Raw genomic sequence first — 8891 nt, 5'->3', positions numbered from 1 at the left:
CAATTATCAGTTAACACTCACATATCTGGTCTCTGGTGTTCTCAGGTCCAGGCTTGATACAACACTCTCCACCATGGTCTCTGCTGTTGGGAAAGCAGATGGATAGACTGTGATTAAACTAAATACAACTTATAAAGGCTTTATATAGCATACATACAGTCTTCATAAGCAATACAAAGGGTGTATAAAGGGTGACAGAACAGCTCCCTATGTAGGGTGCATTGCCAAATGTGACATAACACTATGTCAACTTCCATGAAGTCAATACTGATGGTGACATTACAGGTGACATTGCTTATCTTGATGAAAGCCCCTAGAGACGTGAAGTCACCAGGTATCATTTTAACAGGTTCTGATGCCCTCTTGTGGTTAGAGTGAAACTGACACTACAGTGAGACATAGGAGAGGAAACATCTGTACATCCAACAGAACACATTAAAACACACCACTACTACTAATCTAACTGTCTGTAGGTCCAACAGAACACATTAAAACACACCACTACTACTAATCTAACTGTCTGTAGGTCCAACAGAACACATTAAAAACACACCACTACTACTAATCTAACTGTCTGTAGGTCCAACAGAACACATTAAAACACACCACTACTACTAATCTAACTGTCTGTAGGTCCAACAGAACACATTAAAACACACCACTACTACTAATCTAACTGTCTGTAGGTCCAACAGAACACATTAAAACACACCACTACTACTAATCTAATTGTAGGAATGATTCCAGAGGAAAACACATGATAAAACATTGCTATGACTCACCTTTGAATGTGTTGGTCATCTATCTGACACAGGGTCACTGAGGAGGAGGAGTAAACCACAAACCCAGGATAGAGGGGTTCAGTGAATGTGGTGTGTTCTGTGTAAAGGTGTGTCAGTGTACCAGAGGAGGACACACTATAGAAGGACAAAGTACCAGCTGGCCAGTCCAGATACACTCCAACTCTGTTAGAAACAGGACCAGGGATGGATCTGCCGACTCCAGCATGGGAAAAGTAATATCCACTGTCAGAGCAGAATAAACACCAGGACTTCCTGTTGTATCCAATCCAACTGTCACCATCCATCTCTCCCTTCCTCTTCATTCCTTTGTACGCCACACCAATGTAAGCCCTGCCCCCATCCCTCTCCACCTCCCAGTAATAACGAGATCCAGATAAGCCTTCTCTGCAGAGAACTTGGGGAATATGGTCAAATCTGTCTGGATGGTCTTCATAATGCTGCTTCTCCTCCACCCGTGTCACCTTCCTGTTCCCCTCAGACAGTATCAGCTTTGGGTTTGCTGTATTTGGGTCCAGGGTGAGATGACAGGCATCTGTAGACAAAAGGAGAGTTTAATCAAACCACATCTTCATATAAAATGTTGTTTTGTAGGTACAGAACAAGTATTGATTAGTTACTATGTTACTGTAGTTCTGAATATGGAGTTAATTAGGATTGAAGAGACTTACATTTCCTCAGCCCTGGTTTCAGCCTGAACTCTCCACCATGATCCACACTGTAGGAGAAACAGGTTATTGACTGACAAAGACCTAATACAGCAGTCAACATTTAAACCATATTGTTGTGTTCTGGTGCACTATCCAAGTTCATTACTAGAGACATACAGGTATTCTACCCTACCTACTGCATACAGAACAGAGTACAATTCATTACTAGAGACATTCAGGTATTCTTTCCTACCTACTGCATACAGAACAGAGTACAATTCCAACAGGATATCAGAGATGCAGAAGAAGAGTATTCATGTGGTGATGATGTATGCTGTGTTGGAGTGCTAAGCCTGCTGGGTAAACGTCCCCTGTATTCTACCATCATGTCCTCATGTTACTGAACCTACTACACTACATAGGACACAACCACTGCTCACACTATTAGGACATCTATTCTGACTTACTTCAGCTTCATCAGTTTATCTGTGGGATCCACCAGAGCAGCTGAAAGCAGTCCCCCTGCAGAGTCTCCTGGGTGATTGTAGCTCAGGTCCAGCTCTTTCAGGTGGGAGGGGTTTGACCTCAGAGCTGAAGACAGAGCAGCACAGCCCTCCTCTGTGACCAGACAGCCAGACAGCCTACAGAGAGACACAACAGCTGTCTAGGTTGGTGGACTGGTGTCAATCATCTTGTAGGACACCCATCATTCTGTCCATGACACAAACATTGTGATGAAACATCAGATGTTCAGAGTATTTGTTTTACTAAGCTCAGTACCGACCTGACTGAAACAGCTGTACATACCCCAGTGTGTGTAGTTTACAGTCTGGATCCTCCAGTCCAGCAGACAGCAGTGTAACTCCTGAGTCCTGCAGGTCATTGTCTCTCAGCTCCAGTTGTTTCAGTTGTGAGTTGGGTGAACTCAGGACTGAGGCCAGATCTGAACAGCAACCCTCTGTCAGACCACACTGACCTAGACTAGAGGGCAGAAGAGCACATGATTAACAAATGTCTAAAACATCCACATAATAACTCATACTGAAGATAGTTAACTCACACTAGTGTCTGTATGTTGCAGAGTGAACTGGTTAGTCCAACACAGAGCAGCTCCACTCCTCTGTCTCCCAGGTCATTGTAGCTGAGGTCCAGTTCTCTCAGGGGGGAGTTTGGTGTCTGCAGAGCTGAAGCCAGAGTCTCACAGGATTCATATGTGAGTTCACAGCCAGACAGTCTGGAGAGAGGAGATATGTCGATACACTGTTAAATATGCAAAGCTTTAAGAATAATGAGATGCATTAATACAGTAACAGAAGGACACATGATTAACCAATAGGGGTGTAACGATTCGTTTTAACAACGATTCGATTTGTATCACGATTCGTGGTTGTCGATACGATTCAAGGACGATATTGGTTCATTTAGAACGATACGATCCGAAACGATTCAGTGACTTGAAATCGATTCAGTAACCTTTTAGCCAAAAATTCAACCAGTGTGACTGAAATAAATACCTGGTAACCAGTTGCATTTTAATGGCTGGCAATAGTCTTGATATTTTTAACAGTGTTTCATGACTCCATGCAGACCATCTGGTATTATGAAACTTACCAAAAGTCTCACAAGTCCGTCTGTTATGGCCTGTGCGGTTCGGTCAGCACCCAATTCAATCAGTCCAATAAAGTCCAAAGTAAACTCTCCGTTGCTGGACACAGACACAATGTAAACTATTTCCTGCTCAGTTTTTGTGATGTCCTCAGATCCATCAAAAAGCATTCAGTAAATGAACATCCTCAGAATAGGAAGACATGGGACGTGCGTGTTTAGCTTTATGGAAAGAGAAAATTATTAAACAGAGCTTGCCGCTGTTCTTCATTCAGCTTGTCTCGCCATCTGGCAAGTGGGCGACTGGACATTTATTCTCGGCTAGCTTTTAGCAATGGCTTGCGCCACATTCGTGTGCTCCTTGCTCTTTTCATGTTTGTCAAATAAAGGATGGTTGAAATTCTTTGAGCCTTTATAAAATGCACCTGTTTTGTCTGCTAGATGTGGATTTGAGCGGCAAATCTTGCACCACATTTCAGTGCGCTCATCGTTAGCTTCAAGCCACTTTTCCGAAAAAAGTATTTTCTTCGGCTCTGGCTCCAGTTGGCGTTTCTTTGTAGGTGGCGAAACGCCAAAGAAGCTGCTTAATGTCTGTTGCTTTTTGGACATCCCTGACAGTAGTTGACAAGCAACATGTCATGTGTAAGGTTAGATGAGAAGATCGGTCAAGTACGCAAAGGCGCGTAGTAACACAAGTGGCATTACGCATTCCTGATTTTTGTCGCGCTTGCGTATCTGCGTACCAGTTATGTGCACCCCTGCATATAAAGTCTGACGTGCTTAAATCCAATGGGTTATTTCCTAGTATCGATACAATCGATTTATTACATTTTAAAACGATGTTAGATCGATATATGTTGTCCAAAAGGCCAACTCGCCGCGCACAGATCGATGTAGTTGGATCATATGAATATAAATCGATACATCGATGTAGTAGATGGATCGTTACACCCCTATTAACCAATGTTAAAAACATACTAACTCACTCAAGATATTTACCTTAGTTTTATATATGTTATGTATGTTTCTGGATATATCCCAAAAATGTTAAAATAATGTTAAAAACATACACATACTAACTATACTGAACAGAAATATAAACCCAACATGTAAAGTGTTGGTCCCACGTTTCATGAGCTGAAATAAAAGATCCCAGATATGTTCCATACGCACAAAAGCTTATTTCTCTCAAATGTTGTGCATAAATTTGTTTAGATCCCTGTTAGTGAGCATTTCTCCTTTGTTAAGATAATCCATTTTGTTAAGATAATCCATTCACCTGACAGGTGTGGTATATCAAGAAGCTGATTAAACTGCATGATCATTACACAGGTGCACCTTGTGCTGGGGACAATAAAAGGCCACTCTGAAATATGCAGTTTTGTCACACAACACAATGCCACAGATGTGTCAAGTTTTGAGGGAGCGTGCAATTGGCATGATGACTGCAGGAATGTCCACCAGAGCTGTTGATAGAGAATTTTATGTTAATTTCTCTTCCATAAAACGCCTCCAACATAGTTTTAGAGAATTTGGCAGTACATCCAACCGGCCTCACAACCGCAGACCACGTGTAACCACGCCAGTCCAGGACCTCCACATCCGGCTTCTTCACCTGCAGGATGGTCTGAGACAAGCCACCAGGACAGCTGATTTAACTGTGGGTTTTCACAACCGAAAAATTTCTGCACAAACTGTCAGAAACAGTCTCAGGGAAGCTCATCTGCGTACTCGTCATCCTCACCAGGGTCTTGACCTGACTGCAGTTCGGCGTCGAAACCGACTTCAGTGGGCAAATGCTCACCTTTGATGGCCACTGGCACACTGGAGAAGTGTGCTCTTCACGGATGAATCCCGGTTTCAACTGTACCGGGAAGATGGCAGAAAGCGTGTATGGCGTCGTGATGGCATTGTGTGGGCAAGCGGTTTGCTGATTTCAACGTTGTGAACAGAGTGCCCCATGGTGGCGGTGGGGTTATGGTATGGGCCGGCATAAGCTACGGACAATGAACAAAATCACATTTTATCGATGGCAATTTGAATGCACAGAGATACCGTGATGAGATCCTGAGGCCCATTGTCGTGCCATTCAACCGCAGCCATCACCTCATGTTTCAGCATGATAATGCACGGCCCCGTGTCGCAAGGATCTGTATACAATTCCTGGAAGCTGAAAATGTCCCAGTTCTTCCATGGACTGCATACTCACCAGACATGCATGTTTGGGATGCTCTGGATCGACTTGTACGACAGCGTCTTCCAGTTCCCGGCAGTTTTCAGCAACTTCGCACAGCCATTGAAGAGGAGTGGGACAACATTCCACAGGCCACAATCAACAGCCTGATCAACTCTATGTGAAGGAGATGTGTCGCGCTGCATGAGGCAAATGGTGGTCACACCAGATACGGACTGGTTTTCTGATACACACCCATACTTATTTTTTTTAAGGTATCTGTGACCAACAGATGCATATCTGAATTCCCATTTATGTGAAATCCATAGATTAGGGCCTAATGAATTTATTTCAATTGACTGATTTCCTCATTTGAACTGTAACTCAGTAAAACCTTTGAAATGGTTGCATGTTGCATTAATATTTTTGTTCAGTATACAGTACATACAGAATATATAAACACTCACAGTGGATAATGAAGATAGTTAACTCACACTAGTGTCTGTATGTTGCAGAGTGGACTGGTTAGTCCAACACAGAGCAGCTCCACTCCTCTGTCTCCCAGGTCATTGTAGCTGAGGTCCAGTTCTCTCAGGGGGGAGTTTGGTGTCTGCAGAGCTGAAGCCAGAGTCTCACAGGATTCATATGTGAGTTTACAGCCAGACAGTCTGGAGAGAGGAGATCATCTGTTAGATATACAAATCCTTCAGAATAATGATACTGTATACATCAACTCAATAGCAGAACTTACAGTGCTCTCTTGCAGGTTTTCACTATCGGCAGCAACCTCTGATAACCTTCCTCTGATGTGATGTATGTCTTCAGGTCAAACTCCTCCAGCACCTCCTCTGACATCAGTAACAGGTAGGCCAGGGCTGAACATTGGTGAGGTTTTAGGTCTGTTTCTGAAAGAGTTCCTGATCGCAGGGAGGTTTGCATGTCTTCAACTAGAAAGTTGGCACCAAGTTCATTCAGACAGTGGAACAAGTTGATGACCCTTTCTGGTGAGGATTCCCTTTTGATCTTGTCTGAAAGGTACCTGACTGTTCTCTCAACTGTTTCCTCATTGCTCTGTGTTGTACTTCCTGTCTGTGTCAGAAGGCCTCGTAACAGATTCTGATTGGACTCCAGTGAGAGACCCAGAAGGAAGCGGAGGAACAGGTCCAGGTGTCCATTCTCACTCTTCAAGGCCTGGTCCACTGCTCTCCTGTGTAAGTCAAACAACTGGATTGACTCCTCCTCTTCATCCTCACTAGTGGTGGAAAAAACATTTTCCTTCTTGTCCAGACATGATTCTAAAGCATGCACTGCTGCTAGAAACTCCTGCATGCTCAGATGCACAAAGCTGTAGACCTTCTCTTGGTACAGCCCAGATTCTTCTTTAAAGATCTCTGTACACAATGCTGAGTACTCTGATGCCTCTGTGACATCAAGGCCACACTCTCTCAGGTCCTCCTCATAGAAGATCAGGTTGCCCTTCTGCAGCTGTTGGAAAGCCAGCTCTGCCAGTTTCAGGATCATCTCTTTGTCTGACTGAGACAGTTCCTTTGGGTTTGTCTCTGTGGCTTTGTTGTACTTCTTGTTCTTCACAATGATTTGGATGAGCGTGAAGTGTGTGAACATCTGGGTCAGAGTTTTGGGGACTTCATCCTTCTCTGCCTCTTTCAGCATCATCTCAAGGACAGTGGCTGATATCCAACAGAAGACTGGCATGTGGCACATGATGTGGAGGCTCCTTGATGTCTTCATGTGTTTGATGATTTCATTGGCCAGATTCTGATCTGTGATTTTCTTCCTGAAGTACTCCTCCTTCTGTGGATCATTGAACCCTCGTACCTCTGTCACCTGGTCAACACACTCAGGAGGGATCTGATTGGCTGCTGCAGGCCGTGAGGTTATCCAGAGGAGAGCAGAGGGAAGCAGATTCCCCTTGATGAGGTTTGTCAGCAGCACGTCCACTGAGGTTGGCTTCGTGACATCACAGCACCTCTCATTGTTTTTGAAGTCTAGAGGAAGTCGACACTCATCCAGACCATCAAAAATGAAAACAGTTTTGGTTTCACCATCTTCAATGTTGTCAATCTCTTTCAGCTCTGAGAAGTAGTGGGAAAGAAGTTGCATCAGACTGTATTGGTCCTTTTTCAGGTTCAGATCACGGAAAGGAAGAGGAAACATGAAATGAACGTCCTGATTTGCTTTTCCCTCTGCCCAGTCAAGGATGACCTTCTGCACAGAGACTGTTTTTCCAATGCCAGCGATTCCTTTTGTCAGCACAGTTCTGATAGGTTTGTCTTGTCCAGGTAAAGGCTTGAAGATGTCGTTGCATTTGATTGGTGTCTCTTGTGTGGTTTGTTTCTTGGATGCCATCTCTATCTGTCTCACCTCATGTTCATTATTGACCCCTCCACTTCCACCCTCTGTGATGTAGAGCTCTGTGTAGACGTCCTTTAACAGACTTTGGTTTCCATGGTTTCCAATTCCTTCAGATATGTGTTGATACTTGTGTTTCAGTTTAGCCTTAATGTCTTGTTGGACTGTCAGAAGAGTTTGACCTGTAGGAAAACAATGAGAGTTGGGACTCATAAGTGCATGTGTGTGTGTGTGTGTGTGTGTGTGTGTGTGTGTGTGTGTGTGTGTGTGTGTTAGAGGGGCCTTTGTCCCGTTCTTTGTAATATTGTATGAAACACAGTCTTACTTCTTCTGTCCAGAAGGTTGTGTGTGATCTTTAATGCATCCTCACTGTCCAAACTCTCCACTTCCTTATTGTCATCTGGTAATGGTTCCTGGCTGAAAGCAGATGGCTGATCACTCTTCATTGATAGCAGGCTGGGGGCAGGTGACTCTGCTCTGGGCTTCTGGACACTGAACAAAACAGGGAGGCAGATCACCTCATCAATATCTCATCAATACATCATCAACATCATTTCAACAACTGTATAGCTGAACTCATAGAAGTCCTGATGTTTCTTTATAAAGCTACAGTCTGCAATTGGTAAATCGGTTTGGGGACTTTTAAATTAATGATGTAGAACTACATTTGATGTAATTTGGGAAAACTTTTCCCTTTAGTTTTATATCTTTAAGAGAACTGTATATTTTACATGTCATCTCTTACCTCTTAGAACTGGTGTCTTGAGTCATTTTAGAGGCAGTGGTCCCCTCCTCTCTCTCTCCCCAGAGAGACTCATTTTAGAGGCAGTGGTCCCCTCCTCTCTCTCCCCAGAGAGACTCATTTTAGAGGCAGTGGTCCCCTCCTCTCTCTCCCCAGAGAGACTCATTTTAGAGGCAGTGGTCCCCTCCTCTCTCTCCCCAGAGAGACTCATTTTAGAGGCAGTGGTCCCCTCCTCTCTCTCCCCAGAGAGACTCATTTTAGAGGCAGTGGCCCCCTCCTCTCTCTCCCCAGAGAGACTCATTTTAGAGGCAGTGGTCTCCTCCTCTCTCCCCCCAGAGATACTCATTTTAGAGGCAGTGGTCTCCTCCTCTCTCTCCCCAGAGAGACTCATTTTAGAGGCAGTGGTCCCCTCCTCTCTCTCCCCAGAGAGACTCATTTTAGATGTAAGTCACAGCTCACTCAGCTACAATAAGAAATAACAGAACAGTCAATATTTCTGAACATTGTTGAAGTAGCATTAATAATGACAAGACTTTTACAGAGTTCACACA

At 44.0% G+C, this 8891-nt stretch overlaps 1 pseudogene across 1 annotated transcript; it reads right to left on the bottom strand.

Moving 5' to 3' along the window:
* Nucleotides 1–778: 778 nt before the first annotated feature.
* Nucleotides 779–8461, bottom strand: LOC311117415 (protein NLRC3-like; annotated as a pseudogene). Its single transcript has 9 exons — nucleotides 8344–8461; nucleotides 7924–8090; nucleotides 5980–7780; nucleotides 5723–5896; nucleotides 2511–2684; nucleotides 2258–2431; nucleotides 1918–2091; nucleotides 1472–1518; nucleotides 779–1335 (listed from the first exon to the last, which is right to left on the bottom strand). The product of its transcript is annotated as a protein NLRC3-like (transcript).
* Between the last annotated feature and the right edge of the window lie 430 nt (nucleotides 8462–8891).

The sequence above is a fragment of the Coregonus lavaretus genome, assembly GCF_964263955.1.
Source record: "Coregonus lavaretus genome assembly, contig: HAP1_SCAFFOLD_541, whole genome shotgun sequence".
NCBI lineage: Eukaryota > Metazoa > Chordata > Actinopteri > Salmoniformes > Salmonidae > Coregonus > Coregonus lavaretus.
The sequence above is the reverse complement of the archived record's forward strand: the minus strand, read 5'-3'. Positions and strand labels throughout refer to the sequence as shown.